The sequence below is a fragment of the Ictidomys tridecemlineatus genome, chromosome 6 (genome assembly GCF_052094955.1).
Source record: "Ictidomys tridecemlineatus isolate mIctTri1 chromosome 6, mIctTri1.hap1, whole genome shotgun sequence".
NCBI lineage: Eukaryota > Metazoa > Chordata > Mammalia > Rodentia > Sciuridae > Ictidomys > Ictidomys tridecemlineatus.
In genome coordinates, this window is record NC_135482.1 from 33,957,441 (window position 1) to 33,973,903 (window position 16,463).

Below are 16,463 nucleotides of genomic sequence, written 5' to 3' on the forward strand. Positions count from 1 at the left end.
GAAAAATAAAAGTATTTCTGGAAAGTTCACAGTCCTCCAGCAAATGTCAACACTGAAAACTTGGCAGATGTCTAATTATTATTGCAGTTTTTCAAATAGACTTTTTATGACTCACCAAGACTATGAAATCAGTTCCATTAAAAGACCTCTCCTATATTATTATGTCAGAATATCCTGATTTATATGCTATCTTCTGAGACTCATTGTGCTCAATATGCCTTTACCACAAACATGGCAATACATCCTGTTCTCATAACTTACTTCTGCTCCCCCCCTTCCACCCTTTCCTCCATTCACACTTCAGCTCTACGACAGTAAATATCAACTGTTCTACTTACAAGGTAGATAGAATAACCATATTTCCAGGAACTCTTAGAATAGCTGATATACCAATAGTCCATTAGTAATAAATGGACGCTTTGTTCTTTTACAATATGAGGCCAAATATGATATGTGATCCCAGTCTGTATTTACAGGTATGTGATTAAACGAGCTAATGAAATTATCAGCATGTAATACAAAGTTAAGCAAATACCCATTATTGTTCATATCATTATTCTCTGAAAGAATGTATATGCTTTTTGAAATAAGTTATTAAAATTTAAATCTGCTTAAAATTCACACACGGTTAGAGTTACTAATGCACTGTAAGCCTAAGCTAGAATTGTCTTTCAAGTATTTTATAATCAAATTAGAAAGAAACTGGTTTGAGGTGCTCTGCTTAAGAAAGTTAGGGGGAAGAGCTTGAATCCAGTTATCTTGGTGTAAGTCACTTACTATATTATGAATATCAACAAAAATGTTAAATTAGTCCAAGAAAATATTCAGTCCAAGGTGACACCAAAGGATCAGATTGTCAAGCCAGACTTACAAGAATCAAAGATCTCAAACAAAATATCAAAGTGTTCAGAAGCCCACAGGGTTGAACACCATTCCTCAGCTACTTCTTTCTTATGTGTGAGGTGTCCTTTTGACTCAGAAAAGATAAAGTCTCTACATGACACTCTAAAGTCCTTCACAAAGCTAAGGGTGTTTTAGTTCTAGGATGGTTCAATTATATTTCATCTATATCCCAGAGTGGTACATGATTCACATGACATTCTCCAGTGAGCAATGCCTTCTACATAGTAGGTTCTACTTCTTCTGGGTACTAACATCTTGCCATCAAAATCATAGGAGCAGGCATGTCAGAGATAGGTCTCTGCTCATAGCAAATAGTATTAATCTGTTCATCCAAAAGGCCATTTGAGACAATGATTATACTAGATCATCTGTCTCCTTCTCCTTCTACTGAGAAAAAAAAAAAGTAAACATATGGCAGTCCAGCAAAAATTTAATTTTCTCCCAGAGGCCAAGGCACATTTTGGAGACAGCCCAAATATCCAAAATAAAATAATTTCTGAAATTTTCCATCCCAACCTTGGTAAGATATAAACCTTAGAACCATGAGATCATATGAATTGAGATGGGACATAATATAAAGTCTCAAAAGACTAAATGAAAACCCACATATCATATTGTGAATTTTCAATAAGTTGAATTTTAAATACAATATAGAATGATAAATATTTAGCTCCTGTAATAAATATTATTTCCCAAAGATGAATTTGTTCTTATCATTTAGTTATGTATTATGAAGTAATTAAAGTTCAGATTGCTTGAAACTACACTAAAACCTGAATTTATAACCAAGAAACCTGGACAAATCTCCTGCCTTCAATAAGTTCATAATTTTAAATGACATAATTATTTTTAAAAAAGTAGAAAAGACATCCTCTATGAAGGTAGATCTAGATGCTATTGAAAAATCGTAGCAACAATTTTTAACCAGGATTTACTAAGGGAAGGTTTCACAAGAAAAAGCTAAACTGAAGTATTTGTAAAAGAAAACCAAGGAAGACTGGAGAAATGAGTGTTCAAGATCAAGAAAACAATGGGTAGACACAATAGCCCAGAATTCACAGAAATAACATGGATTCAACAAATTCAAAGTAGTTCATTTGGGTAAAAGGTAACACTGGAGAAGAGTACAAGGGCTTGGTCATGAAGTGGACTGTGACATCTGTTAATCATTTTGAATTTCAGCATGAGAACCATGGGTTGCCACAGAAGAAAGTTAAACAGAAGTGTGACATGATCAGATTTCCTTTTGGAAAGATATAATCAACAAAATGGGGCAGGACAACATTTAAATTTGAGATGCAAACTAGGGTACTATTGCAATAATCAGGTGAGAGATGGAGGTAGCCTGAACCTGGATAATAGCAGCAGAAAAAAACCTACTGCAGTAGAGACTTGCAGTACAGTCAGAGAGATATTGAATGGATGTGAGGGTTGAGAAGGAAGAAATCAAGAACATACTCTTCTTTTGGTAGTACAATTGGGTAAATGATTTACCATTTGCTAAGGTCAAGAAAGGAAGGGAAGGAGGGAGGGAGAAGAGGGGAGGGTAGAAGAGGAGAGGGAAAGGGAGGAAAGAAAGAAAAGGAAGGAAGGAAGGAAGGAAGGAAGGAAGGAAGGAAGGAAGGAAGGAAGGAAGGAAGGAAGGGAGGGAGGGAGGGAGGGAGGGAGGGAGGGAGGGAGGGAGGGAGGGAGGGAAAATGTGAATTACAGAAGAAATCCATCAGTTCGTATTTTTATTGATTAAATTTGAACAATCAGACAGACTAGACACATGTGGTATATGCTATAAGAAGTCAGATGGGTAATTTGATGTTAAGGAGAAACATCTAGTCGAAATTATTTATTTGAATCAGTAGCATACACAGTAATTGGGAATTAAAGTCATGGAGTTGGATATAATTTGAAGGGGAATTCTCCCTCAAGAAAGAAAAGAATAGAGCATAAAAATTACATGATCAAGTAGAAGAAGAAGATGTAAGACAACTGGGTAAGAACAAAGAAGTCAGAGGAAAACCAAGCTAATGAGGTATTATAGAATGTAGGAGACAGCATTTCAGGAAGGCTCTCTCAACAGGGGTAAGTGATGCTGAGAAACCTCTGAGAAGCAGACACTGTGTTTTCTAAAAAGGAGAACATTGGACAGGAGAAATAGTAATGGAATCCTAGGGAGTAGAAGAAGTCAGATAGGGTCAGAAAAGAAATATAGAAGGAGATTAACAAGCTAAATAGACAACTATTTCAAAAAAACTGCATGCCAAGGATAATAGAGAAAGGGAACGTTAACAGAAGGCAGACAATAGGTCAAATAATAATGACATTTTGCTTAGCTTACTTACTTAGTCCTATAATAACAGAAACAGTCCTGTTTACAGATTGGTGCATAGGGAAATTAAATTGAAGAGAAAAAAGAGAAGGAGGGATCCATAGAACATGGTACCTAGGAAAACAAGTGGAAGGATTACTCTTGAATAGTAAGAATTGAAATCAGAGAAGATGAGAATGTTAGTTGGTTTATTGGTGGGAAAAGTTTCTATTTTATAACATTTTGTTCTTATTAAAATAGTATATATAGCAATCTGCTGAAACTGAAAGGGAAGATGGAAGTCAGGGATTTTAGGATAATAGAGAAAGCCCCAAATTATGTTTTGTGGAAATTAGGGAAAGGGTTGCTGATTTGAGAAACAAATAAGCAAACAAAAAAATGCTTGTAGATGTTACAAAGAAGTTACTCCACAAATGGAACTAGAGAGTAGAGGAAATATTAAATTTAAAAATGAGTTACTGCCTATTGGAATGTTCCTGGAAGACACAAAAAGTTGTGTCATATTTAGAATTTTACCTTCAAATAGCCCATTTCTATCGACTTTGTAGTTCAGGATCATGATAATTTTTAAAGTGAATGGCAAGTAACAGTGTGCCACAAATGTTTCTTAGGATTCTCTTATGACTACATGACAAGTAAGTTTCTCACCTTATCAAAAGACCTCTCATAATACTTAATGTCAAATTTTCCTCCCCAAATTCCTCTCTATTCTGTACTTCTAATGTTGTTTTTTGCCCCCAAAGCCTAGAAATATGTAAATATTTAATTATCAAGTGGCATTTACTTTGTTGGAGTTAAATGTACTTTATCATCAAAATGCCCAAGTTCAGACACCAAATCTGCCATTTTCTAGTAGGTGACTAAAGAAAGCTACTGACCACTCAACTAAGAGTGGATCATGGACCTATGCATTAGACCAGATACCCTGCACCTACTTAGAAGAAAATGTTGGCCCAAATTTCCATCATGTCAGCTTAGGATCTGAATTCATCAACCTTCTCCTAAAGCTAAAGAAGTAAAATCAAGAATCAATAAATTTAATGGTATCAAACTAAAAATCTTCATAGCAAGGATACAATCAAGAATGTGAAGAGAGAGCCTACAGAACAGGAAAGATCTTTGCCACTTGCACCTCAGATCGAGCATTAATCTCCAGTATATACAAAAAACTCAAAAACTTAACACCAAAAACCCAAATAACCCAATCAATTTATAGGCAAAGGAACTTAACAGGCACTTCACAAGAAGAAGAAATACAAATGGTCAAGAAATATATTAAAAAATTTTCAACATCCCTAGCAATTAGAGAAATTCAAATTAAAACTACACTGAGATTCTGTCTCACTCCAGTCAGAATGGCAATTATCAAGAATACAAGTAACAATAAATTTTGGCAAGGACATGGGGGAAAAGGTTCACTCATACATTTCTGGTGGGACTGCAAATTGGTGCAACCACACTGGAAACAGTATTGAGATTGCTCAAAACACTTGGAATTGAACCACACCATTTGATCCAGTTATTCCGCTTCTCAGTATATACCCAAATGAGTTAAAATCAGCATATTACAGTAACGCAGCCCCATCATGTTTATAGCAGCTCAGTTCATAATTGATAGGCTATGAACCAACCTAAGTATCCTTCAACAGATGAATGGATAAAGAAAATGTGGTATACATACACAATGGAATATTACTCAGCCATAAAAAGAATGACTTCATGACTTTTGCCTGTAAATGGGTGAATCAGGAAACTATTATGCTAAGTGAAATAAGCCAATCCCAAAACCAAAGGTCAAATATTCTTTCTGATATGTGGATGCTAAGACACAACAAGGGCAAGGGAGTGAAGAATAGAAGTTCATTGGATTAGACAAAAGGTGACGAAGGGAAAGGAGAGGGGATGGGCATAGGAAAGACAGTAGAATCAATCGGACATAACTTTTCTATGTTCCTATATGAATACATGACCAGCGATACTCCACATCATCTACAACCACAAGACTGGGATCCTAATGAAATAATAGGTACTCCATATATGTATAATATGCCAAAATCCCTCTACTGACATGTAAATCCAAAAAGAACAAAAAGAATATTTTTAAAGCTATTGACCTCCTTTGAATCTCATGCTCTCACTTGTTAAGATAGAAGAATTATCTCATAAGGATACTATGAGAATTTTACATAATGTAGGTTCTTAAATCCATGCCCATTATAGAGTAAGCTCAGTAAATGTGAATGCTATTTTGCTGATACTGGAGGAGAAGATAGGGTCAAAGTTAGAAGCTTCTGGCTCTTTGCTGTGTGTTCTTCTTCAATATTTTGACTTGGACCATTAGTTGGGGGCCAAAGTACCATACTGTAATAAGCATCTGTCTCACCACTTTAATAAGTTGAGGCTTTTCAAAAAGGCTGATCAGCAAGAAAACCAAAAGGAAAAGTTCTGGAAACTAGAGAGAGAGAGAAAAAAATGTAAATTGTTTTATTCCCATACCATTTTTTAAAATTAGATCCACTGCCTATCTTTTTCTGGGAGCACTGTACTTGGGCCAGAGACTATTTTCATGGCTGGGTTAAATAGCAAGCAGATCTTACTAACTATAAAGGCTGGCAACCCTGGTAATGACTTGCAGAAGGAGACTGTGGTGCCCACTTGTCTGAATACTTTTAAGGACTTGGCAGATAATTCTCAAAGACTTTTTAATTGTAGTCCTCAGAAAGCCAGAAGACAGGCTAATGACCTTTGAAGCTTGCTTTCATACTGAAATCTATGAGAACAAATTCTTGGTTTACCTTAGTATGATATATTTTACATATAACGTGAGTATGATTCATTCTAATTGGACATTAGCATGGCTGCCAAGGATGGTCGAGGACTGGGCTCCTTCCTGCCTTCTGCATAAGGCAGGGGCGCTGCCTGCAGTTTAAATTAGTCTTTCATGCAACCACTAACTCAAGTCTAGGGATGATTCAAGCCAGAAACAGTAATTTTATTTATATGATGTCTTGCATAGAGGGCAGGATAGTAAAAGAAAAACAAATCTGGAATGGACAATGAATTAAATCAAAGCCGCTTTGCGCTTGGGATGTACTCCAGTAGAGTATGGTGGAGTCTATCTGCTGAGGTTTATAATGACTCTGCCAATATTAATTATTCACCGTGCAACTTGCCCATTTTCAGAGAACTTCAGGGTAATGTTAGTAAATGTAATTCTCAGACTAATACCTTCCAGCTGAATGATACAGAGCACAACAGCTTTAGCTGTCATGTCACTTGTTGGAAGAAAAAAAAAATAGTATTTTCCAGGCAATATTTCAGTGGATTGAATAAGTTCAGACAGTTCAAAAGTTCATAATAAACATACTTCATAGCTCCTTTCTAAACAGTGAAGGAAGGCTTAGTGAGAGAAATACTTACATCAGATTCCACTGGGATGGCAAAATATACACGGTGGATTAAATATATTTAGCCCCTGTCTACTTTAAGATTTCTTCTTCTGCCTTATACCTATAAGTGATGTTGCTGACTGAAGCTGCACTTTATAGCAGATGTAAAATAGACTTGACTTGTTGGTTGGATTGGCAAAAACATGTTGCCACTTATTGACGGGAAACCAAAAACCTATTTTTGTGAATGAAGTCATAAGTAATTTCATTTGATGGGAAAGAGTCGGTTTGAAAGTAGTATTTAGAAAGACTCTGGGGTTTTGATGGATGTTAATAACAGCATGAGAAAAAGCTCTTCCTAGTCTCGTTTTATTGCTTTAGTCTGTCCTTGGGATCTAGCTTTTCAAAATATGATACATTTGCCTGAGTAGGGAAAAGGAGTTCTCCTGAGAGATGCCATACTGTCTTGACTGAGTTCATTTGGTGCGATGCTATTGGGGTAGACGACCTACGTGAATACATGTTCAGATTTGGCATTTTTATAACAGAAATGATAACAATAATGCTTGGCTGTCCTTCCTGAGTTCACTCTCCTTACCTGTCATGATGTCTAGCAAATCTCTAAACTATAAGTGAAAGGATTTTGTTTTTGAACATCCACATGAATGACTTTCTTCAATTGGGTTAATTTTGAAAACTTTTAAGTTCTTGGCTCTTTTAGAATTGCACTGTAGAGCTGACGTGGCTAAACGAAAATGTAAATGAAATCCATGTTACATTCTGTACAGATGGACTCCCACTCAACTCTACGAACTAATCATCAGGGAGTTGTTATTCTTTGAGTGAGATTTGATTAAAACTGTGGGGAAGTCATTCCCAGCTAGGACTAAAAGTCCATTTCCATGTTAAAATACATCCTTGAGCTTTAAATAGACATTAAACATGATAGTCTGGCATTATTGTATGTTAGAAAGTTGTCTTAGGAAATAAGATTTTTATCTAAAATCCAGGAGAAGGAGTTCAGAAATAGAAGTTCATGAGCTAAAAGAGAGTCTTAAAGATAATTTAAAATGGGTTCTTTGTAATAAGATGCAAAGAAATTATGTGTTCAAAGGAGAATTAACTGTTTCTGATATTATTTACAGAAAGGCAATCTTAGAATAAAGCTTTAAAACTACTCCAGTTTATCTCTAAGATCTATAGCTAACCATAAAAATCTTGAAACAATGGAAATTACCAGTCAAAAAACATCTTCACAATTATTAAAGTTTGTACTGAGATAGATGTAGGAAAGATACTATGTGTGGGAATCATTTTAAGATATTCTTAAAGGTTTATGAATGCCCCAAACCACAAATACCCAAGTAAGAAAAGAAACCTACCTAATAATTAATTAAAATGCAAGTGACAAGAATACTGACAGTTTGTCTGAATTTTCATGTTGAAAAGTATAAACATTTTAAAAACTCAAATTATTCTTATGTGCACAGACTTAAAAATTATGTAGAATGGGAATAGGAAGCTGTTCATGTTCATGAAGATGTGAATTAATCCCGTAAGTAAAAATATTTTATTTTGAATAATTTTGTGCCTCCTACAGTGACACTGCAGGTCCAAGTTATGATTAAGCAAGTACTTCTAAATTCTCATTGTATCTGATTATATTTATATCATATTATATTATATCATATTTTATATATATATATATATATATATATATATATATCACTGTGATTTACCAAGGCATAGAGATATAATGAACATATAAGAGCAAGACTGATCTCTGAGAGTCAATCAGGAGACACTTATCACCAAGACTTGTCTTAATATGCAAAGATTTAAAACATTTAGGTGCAATTTAAAACCCTGTTAGTCACCAGACCAGAGAGGTAGTCAGTGGAAGAGGGCACCCAGCCAGTAGACCCAGACAGAGGCTGAAATCCTCTCTTTCCATCTTCTGGCCTCATCCTGCTCCTCGCCTTGAGATCACACATTATTCAATACACATGGCCCCGATTACTTTTCTATATATAGACTTGGATTCATATAAATCATTTAAGCTGAACACCCACAAAAGAACCTACATGTTTCCACTCTCAGTGAGGATAATTGGTAATATGTAATAGGCAAGTGAAGAACATGTATGAAATGTCTAAATGAAAGCAGATCTTTCTTCATTGATTTTCCAGCTAATTCATTTATAGGTATTTTTTTTTCTTTTCTCCTTAACTGCCAAATAAATAAATATTTTTTTTAATTGGAACTCCTTCTGGATTTGGCCTTAAAAAGTATGATTGCCGATTTAGTGGTTCCCAGATCTAACTTACAGTCTCTATCGATTTGATACACTGACATTTTCTCCAACTGATGTCCATAGAGCTCCCTTCCTGGAATCACATTTTTAACAATCTTGCTCAAATTCTGAGCTCCAAATTGCCTTTCTTTGAAGAATGTCTGAGGCCTGTACATGTAAGATAAGATAGTGGAAGACAACATAGTCTATGCAATTTGTCTACAGAAATCTTCACCAAGTGATCAATGACCACCACTAATGGAAATATGGTTTCAATTCTCCATTTGACAGATGGTCTAGCTTACACTCCCAAGAGATATGTTTTCCCTGTCAGCCCTTTTTTTAAAAAAAAAATATATGTGCTGGTGTTTGGGGCCAATTTAACAACTATATTACACTGTTGGTGCTATTCTGAAGTACCACATCTGCTTTCATACGGAGTTCATGCTTTTCCTATAAAATGATATATATAGTCCTTTGCTAGAAAGTATTTTCAACTCAGATTTCAATGTAGTCATTTCAAATCCAGAAGAAAAACATTCCAAAAATTCAATGTGCTTTATTTTTTTTTAACTGCTAAGAGCTGTTATTCATCAACAGTCATGCAGATAATTTAGTGTAAGTTGGTTAATTGTTTCAATAGAGTATAATGGCCCTATCTTTAACTATGACATAATTCAATCAAAAAGGATTTGGGGTCATCCATTATGCTGTCAAAAATCACTTTCCTTTTTCTGCCTCTGAGCCCACAACACTCAAGTATTCAACCTGACAATCAAACTAGCTAAACTGAGAATCAGGTCCTGTTTCAACAGGATTCCAAAAATGTTCCTGCCCGAGGACAAAGGGTACCAGTTATACAAATCTCCAAGTTACTGTCACTGCCCTTCTGGGTTGTTTATTTTGCATTATATTTTAGTGCCTATATATCACTTGTGTACCTGCCTGGAATTTTGATTTCTCTCCCAGTTCCCAGATGTCTAGACTTGAAATACCCTCCTTGTTCTGTGTTAGTAGTCTCTGTTCTCCTACCTGAGAAGAGTTCAAAACAGAATTTGGAAATCAAAGGAAAGGAAGTGCTTCACACTGTGCTCACTTATTATCAGATACAACGCAGTTTCATTTAAGGAACATATTTGATTGAAGGGAGTAACATGGTGGTTTGCTAATGAGCCTGTTTTGTTTCACTGCTGCCTTTATATTTTTTATTTTTTAATTGGTGCCTTTTTATTTTAACAGTAGATGACAAAAAAAACTGGGAAGAGATATAAATGCAGTTTTGGTGTTAATATGAAAATTTTTTTTTAAAAAAATCATCATTCTTCAGAAAAAATCTTGATGAGATCAAGTGGTATTATTTGATGAAATTTAGAATTTAAGACAATCATATATGTGAATATATGCATTAATTTGAGTTCAAAATGTTCAAGTTACTCTTTTTTAAAGAAGTATTTTATTTTATTTTACTGATATTTTTAATGTTTTTTATTATTTAATTATTATACTACAAAATCAACTTTTTGGTGGATGGTTCTATGAATTTAAACAGATGTACAGAGTTGTGAAAACACCACCTAACCCAAATATAGGGCAGATCTATCAGCCCTCCAAGAGCTCATCCTGCTGCCAACATTGTAGGCAATGATTTCAAGGAAGTATTTTTAAAATAAATTTATGAGTTGATCTATCTGGATGAGGAACTTGATAGACTTGTGTTTGCCTATTTATCTTATCTAAGCCCTGATGTGTCTGCATGTCTTGATTTACCTTGAAGACCAAAATCAAGTTTCACAAGTTTTTCCTAGACACTTGTCTGATTCTTCAAATCTACCTCAATTTCCCCCAAATCATCTCCTCATTCTCAATTGTTCACAGGCCCATGAATAGAAAGATATTAATCAATACACCATGCCAATAGTTTTTCAGCTCTGGCTGTACACAGGAACACCTAGCTATTTTTTTTTAAATTAATCAAATGGCCAGGACACACATCAAACCAGCTAAATAAGAATTTTTGAGAAGAAAGCATAGGTATCAATACTTTAAACAGATCCCTGGGTTTGATAACCGCAGCTTTAATATATCACCTATTGCAGAGATATTTCCTTCCTTCAAGGATATTGTTTTCTAAGAGATAATACCAATTTAAAAAATTGTTAGTAACCACTGGGAGACAATGAGATGAAGTTTTTAAAGCCCATGTTCTGGAGTTGAGTCAATGAGCATTCGATTTTAGTTCTGCTACTTACTAGATATGTGACCATGGGCAAGTTCTGTTTGACTCAGTGGCGTTATTGGCAACATACTGAGAGGACCTATCAGAGTTGTGAGAATTAAATAAAATAACATAGATGGAACATTCTGAAAGTTCCTGTGAATAAACACTGGCCATCAAATAAGACAGTGAAATGTCTGTATTTTAAGTTAACAAATAAAAGTGTTTTAGTACGCAGAAGACACTAGTGGAGACTGGAACTGTTCAGAAAGATGACATGGTTAATAGGAAGTTTGAAATGGATCAGAAAGCATGTGGAGGAGTTTTATATAAATTTAACTGTGGCCACAACCTACATAAAATTATGAATCAATAAGCCTAGATGTAGAAGCTGATTGAGTTAAAAGCATTAATTTAAATTCTGCTAAAAAAAACTGCTATTTTTTCCCAGAATCTGCCCCATATCTTCATTTTATATAGTAACTATGAATATACTTTTCTATATTTTAATTGAGACATTTAAATCGCGTTCTTATCCAAGGATAATTTGGTCAGATGTTACTAAAATGGTGACCAACCATCTCAGTTTGCCTAGGACTAAAATGTTTCCTGGGACACAGGACTTTCAGTGCTAAAACCACGAGTTTCCCAAATGACCTGGGATTCCCAGTCACCCTGCATGCTTATAAACATGTGTTGAGGACAGGAACTGTACTCGTGGCCTCATTACCTAACCAGTCCTGCCAGTATAATCCATTCCTTATCCAGAACAGCCCCACCCTTGTTTCCTGCTGATTTCCTGAGCTGGATTTTCTTGATTTTCCACTGATTCTATGATTCTCCCTTTTCTACTAAAAAAAAAAAAAAAAAACTGCTTACCTTACTAGAAGAATTCAGGGACACTATACAGTTATCATAATAGTTTTTAACCTTTTCCATGAATGTAAGTGTACTTTGTGAGGCCATGCTGTCTCATGGGGGCATGGCACATAGTAGGTACTCTGAAAACAGCTTAATGACTGAATAAATTTTCTCACTCAGGAGACTTGATACCCACCAGCAAGAGTAGTTAGAGGTCTGTGATACGTCTTTATCATGACAGAGGGGAAAATCAGGAGCAGAGATCCTGGAAAATAGCTGGAGAAACTCATTATGTAGTTAAAACCCAGCTTCTTATTAAAATAAGAACCATACTTTGAAGATTTAGAAGTAGTGATGGAAAAAACTGAGGAAATGAAATGCTCCTGAAAGTCAGAAGTGGTAGATTTCCAGGTGTTAGAAAGATCACAGGAATGAACGAATGAGAGCTGAGAAAAATCAAAGAAGCAAGTTTCTCAAGTTATGGCTCTTTTGTTAATTAGGATATTCAAATATGCTAGTCCCCTCCCCAGGATGTTATCCAATCGTAAATGACTACTCAGATTCGTGCAGCACCTCCTCATTGTTTTCCCCTTGGGAGAATATTGTCTGCCTCTCGCCCCGCAGTGCTCTACCATTTTTGGATTATTTGTTTTTAGTCTGTTTGATCTTGAGATGCTCTGGGCCAATGTCTAATCTAGGGTTCCTGTTTGTCAAGTCACTTTTATTTTTAAACTCAACCTTTCAAAACAAGAATGTCAGAATATTTCTGTCTTTAACTTCTGTCAAAGATCACAAACTATTGAGAGATGGTAGATTCTTTTCTCCAAAACAAGTTTATTTTTAATCTACTCATGTTTTTTAAATTAAAAGTGCTCACTCTTTTTTTTTCCAAAAAATTGGACAGCATATTCGTCAGTAGTGACCCAAATGAGATCAAGAAATCCACGTATTCATTCCTTTCCTCTTTGAAGACTGAAAAGCAGTATAAACTGTAAATATGGAATCCAAAGACATTACTATTGCCATTAGGAAAGAATGTTAGGTTTTAAAGAACAGAGTAATTGAAGGTACACATATGAAAACTATAAATGTATTCTGGATTTTAACTTTATTAATAATATATGACATTATTAGTTCAGTGTCATAGTATTACCCTGAAAAATTATCAAACATGCACTTACACTAGTTTTTTTTTTTTTAAATCTACATAGCCTCTGTTGTCCTCATTTAAAATTAATTGTCCCTTTTCTTCCTTCTTTGTTTCTCTTCTTAATACTATAGTCCCCAAAGCCATTAAATGGTCCCTATCAGGAAGAAGAAACACCTGGCAGAGGGCAAGGCAAAGTAACCCTTTAGTGAGACAGCAGCCCATCCCAATAAACAAAAATATAAATTAAAAACAGAGGTCAGCTTTCTCACTGAAAGAAAAATAAGCCATGAATATGAAAGGAGAAAACCTAGAGGGTATAATAGATATATTAAGAGAGAGATCAGATCCACTAGCTCTATGCACTGAGAGGGTCTGAGGACAGTGTCACTCTGATAGAAATTAGCACAACACCAAGACCTTCCAGGGCTCCCTGGACTACAGAGCTAGTTTTAGAAATTCTAGAATTTCCTAGGCAGAAGTTAAGGGAATACACAAAGAATGATTGTCCTATGTCAGATAGATACCAAAGCCAGCCTGAAGGGGGACCCCACTGGCCAAATCTAGGGTAACTTATTATCAAAATTCTTAATAATAGTAAGAGAACATAGCCAACTGCATAAAATAGAAACCCTAAGTCTACACTGGAAGAGAAAGAGAGAAAAGAAGCAAAGAAAGAAAAGGAGCAAAGAAAGAGAGTAAGATTTTCCAAACAGTAAAATAACAACTAATATGTGTAGAAAACAGAAATGGAATTTTGAAAATTACCATTTATCAGTCATAATAATTCAAGTAACATTAACAAAACTATTTAAAACTAGTAGGTGAATGCTGAATGAAGTATCTCCCCAAATACATACCAATTATACAAAAAGGAAACACTTTACAGTGGAAGAATCCAGAGGATATCATCTCACTCGAGTGGTCCAAGCAAATGTCATCAGTCACAGGATGAAACAACCTCATGTCCCACCTGATGGAATACAGAGGAAGGGTCCAGAATCACTGCAGGGACAATCATGGCCTGAATCTAATAAGGGAAACATCAGAAAACCCCAATTCTCCAAACTAATAAATACCTACAGGTTCCAAAGGTCAGGGAAGGATTTTGATGGAAGGCAACTGAAGAGATGTGACAGAAACATGCAACATGTAATCCTGGATTAGGTTTTTTTGCTATAAAAGCCATAAATGGGGCTGGGGATATAGCTCAGCTGGTAGAGTGCCTGCCTCCCTCCTCACATTCACAAAGCCTGGGTTCAATACCCAGCACCACCAAAAAAAAAAAAAAAAATTACTCTACAGTTAATGAAAGTGTTTTATGAATAAACATTTTATGAGAACTTGCTGTACTATTCTTACAACTTTTCTATAAGCTTATAGTTACCTGAACTAAAAATTCCAAATTTATGTCATCTTAGATCCTTAAATAAGAAAAGGCACATCTTAGATACTTAGGTAAGTAAAGGCACAATGTCTGCCAACGTCAAAAGCCAATCAGGACCCACGACTGAACCTCACCAGAGCCAGGCACCCAGCAGGACCCTGCTGGGGCCATCCTTGCTCCAGTGATCCTGTCCTCCGATGCCCCAGACCTGTAGTCTTGGTGTCCCTGGCACCTCTAGAGGACTTTTGCGGAGGTTTGTTGATTGAGCGATCCTGACCAATTGCAAGCAAACGGGTTTCACCACCTTAAATGGTTTTGAGCCAATGAAGCTGTATCCCCTTAAGAAGACGGACAGCCCGTCGCGTGAACTGTAGAAATTGCAGACAGATTTATAGTGGTATCCGGGCCCCCTGCATCCCCGCCCCTTGGTGGCACTGCTGGATGGCAGAGACTGCACCGTGGGGATGCCCATCCTGAAGGACCTGGCCACTGTGGCCTTCTGCGATGCACAGTCCACTCAGGAGATCCACGAGTGGGTGTTAAATGAGGCCGTGAGCACCATGATGAACCACCCTATCACCTTCACCAGGGAAGACCTGGAGAAGTTCAAGGCCCTGCAGGTGATTGTGTGGATCCGCAGTGGCTATGACAACGTGGACATCAAGGCTGCAGGGGAAGATATGGCCGATTCCACCACCTGCCACATCCTCAACCTGTACCGCCGCAACACGTGGCTGTACCAGGCCCTACGGGAAGGCACGCGGGTTCAGAGTGTGGAACAACAGATCCTCGAGGTGGCCTCAGGAGCAGCACGAATCCGTGGCTTTGGTCGCACCGGGCAGGCGGTTGCTGTTCAAGCCAAGGCCTTTGGATTCAGCGTCATATTTTATGACCCCTACTTACAGGATGGGATGGAGCCGTCCCTGAGCGTGCAGAGGGTCTACACCCTGTAGGACTTGCTGTATCAGAGAGCCTGTGTCTCCTTGCACTGCAATCTCAACGAACATAACCACTACTTCATCAATGACATTACTATAAAGCAGATGAGGCAAGGGGTATACCTTGTTAATGCAGCCCGTAGTGGCCTGGTGGATGAGAAGGCCTTGGTGCAGGACCTCAAGGAGGGCAGGATATGAGGGGCAGCCCTCCATGTGCATGAATCGGAGCCCTTTAGCTTTACTCAGGTTCTTTGAAAGATGCACCAAATCTCATCTGTACCCCCACATGGCCTGGTATAGTGAACAAGCATCACTTGAGATGAGAGAGGCAGCTGCCACCGAGATCTGCCAAGCAATCACACACAGGTCGCATCCCAGAAAGCTTAAGAAATTGTGTCAACAAGGAATTCTTTGTCACATCAGCTCCTTGGTCAAAAATAGACCAGCAAGCAATTCATCCTGAGCTCAATGGTGCCACATACAGGTGTCCACCGGGCATAGTAGGCATGGCTCCGGGAGGACTTCGTGCAGCCTCGAAAGGGATCATCCCTGGAGGCATCCTGGTGACTCACAACCTCCCCACGGTGGCACACCCTTCCCAAGCTCCCTCTCCCAACCAGCCTACAAAACATGGGGACAATCAAGAGCACCCCAACCAGCAATAGCAGAGAATGCTGAAAGGTAATCATTCAGATAAACTTGGGACCAAGAGACAGTGAAAATGGATGAACTAAAAGAGAAGGAAGTTGACAGTCTTTTTAACTGACCCTGGACATATGCATCGTTGGTGTTGCAGTGTTAAAAGCTCCAAGAGCTAGAAAACTGAAGATGTCATCTGCTTCGGGAAGCGCTGAAAAAAGAGGAAGGGATTTATTAACCACCAACTTCTGATACTGTGTCTTAAGTTTTCCACCTGTGTATCAACTCACAAAAAATAAATAGAGCTTTTTCCTTTATCAGTTCCTTGGGCAGAGCAGGTCCTGAGCACCTTGCTCTAGAATGTTGCA

General features: G+C 37.1%; 1 pseudogene; it reads left to right on the top strand.

Annotated features, from left to right (window-relative positions):
* Window positions 1–14,815: 14,815 nt before the first annotated feature.
* LOC101959234 (C-terminal-binding protein 2 pseudogene) lies at window positions 14,816–16,178 on the top strand (annotated as a pseudogene).
* Window positions 16,179–16,463: the final 285 nt, after the last annotated feature.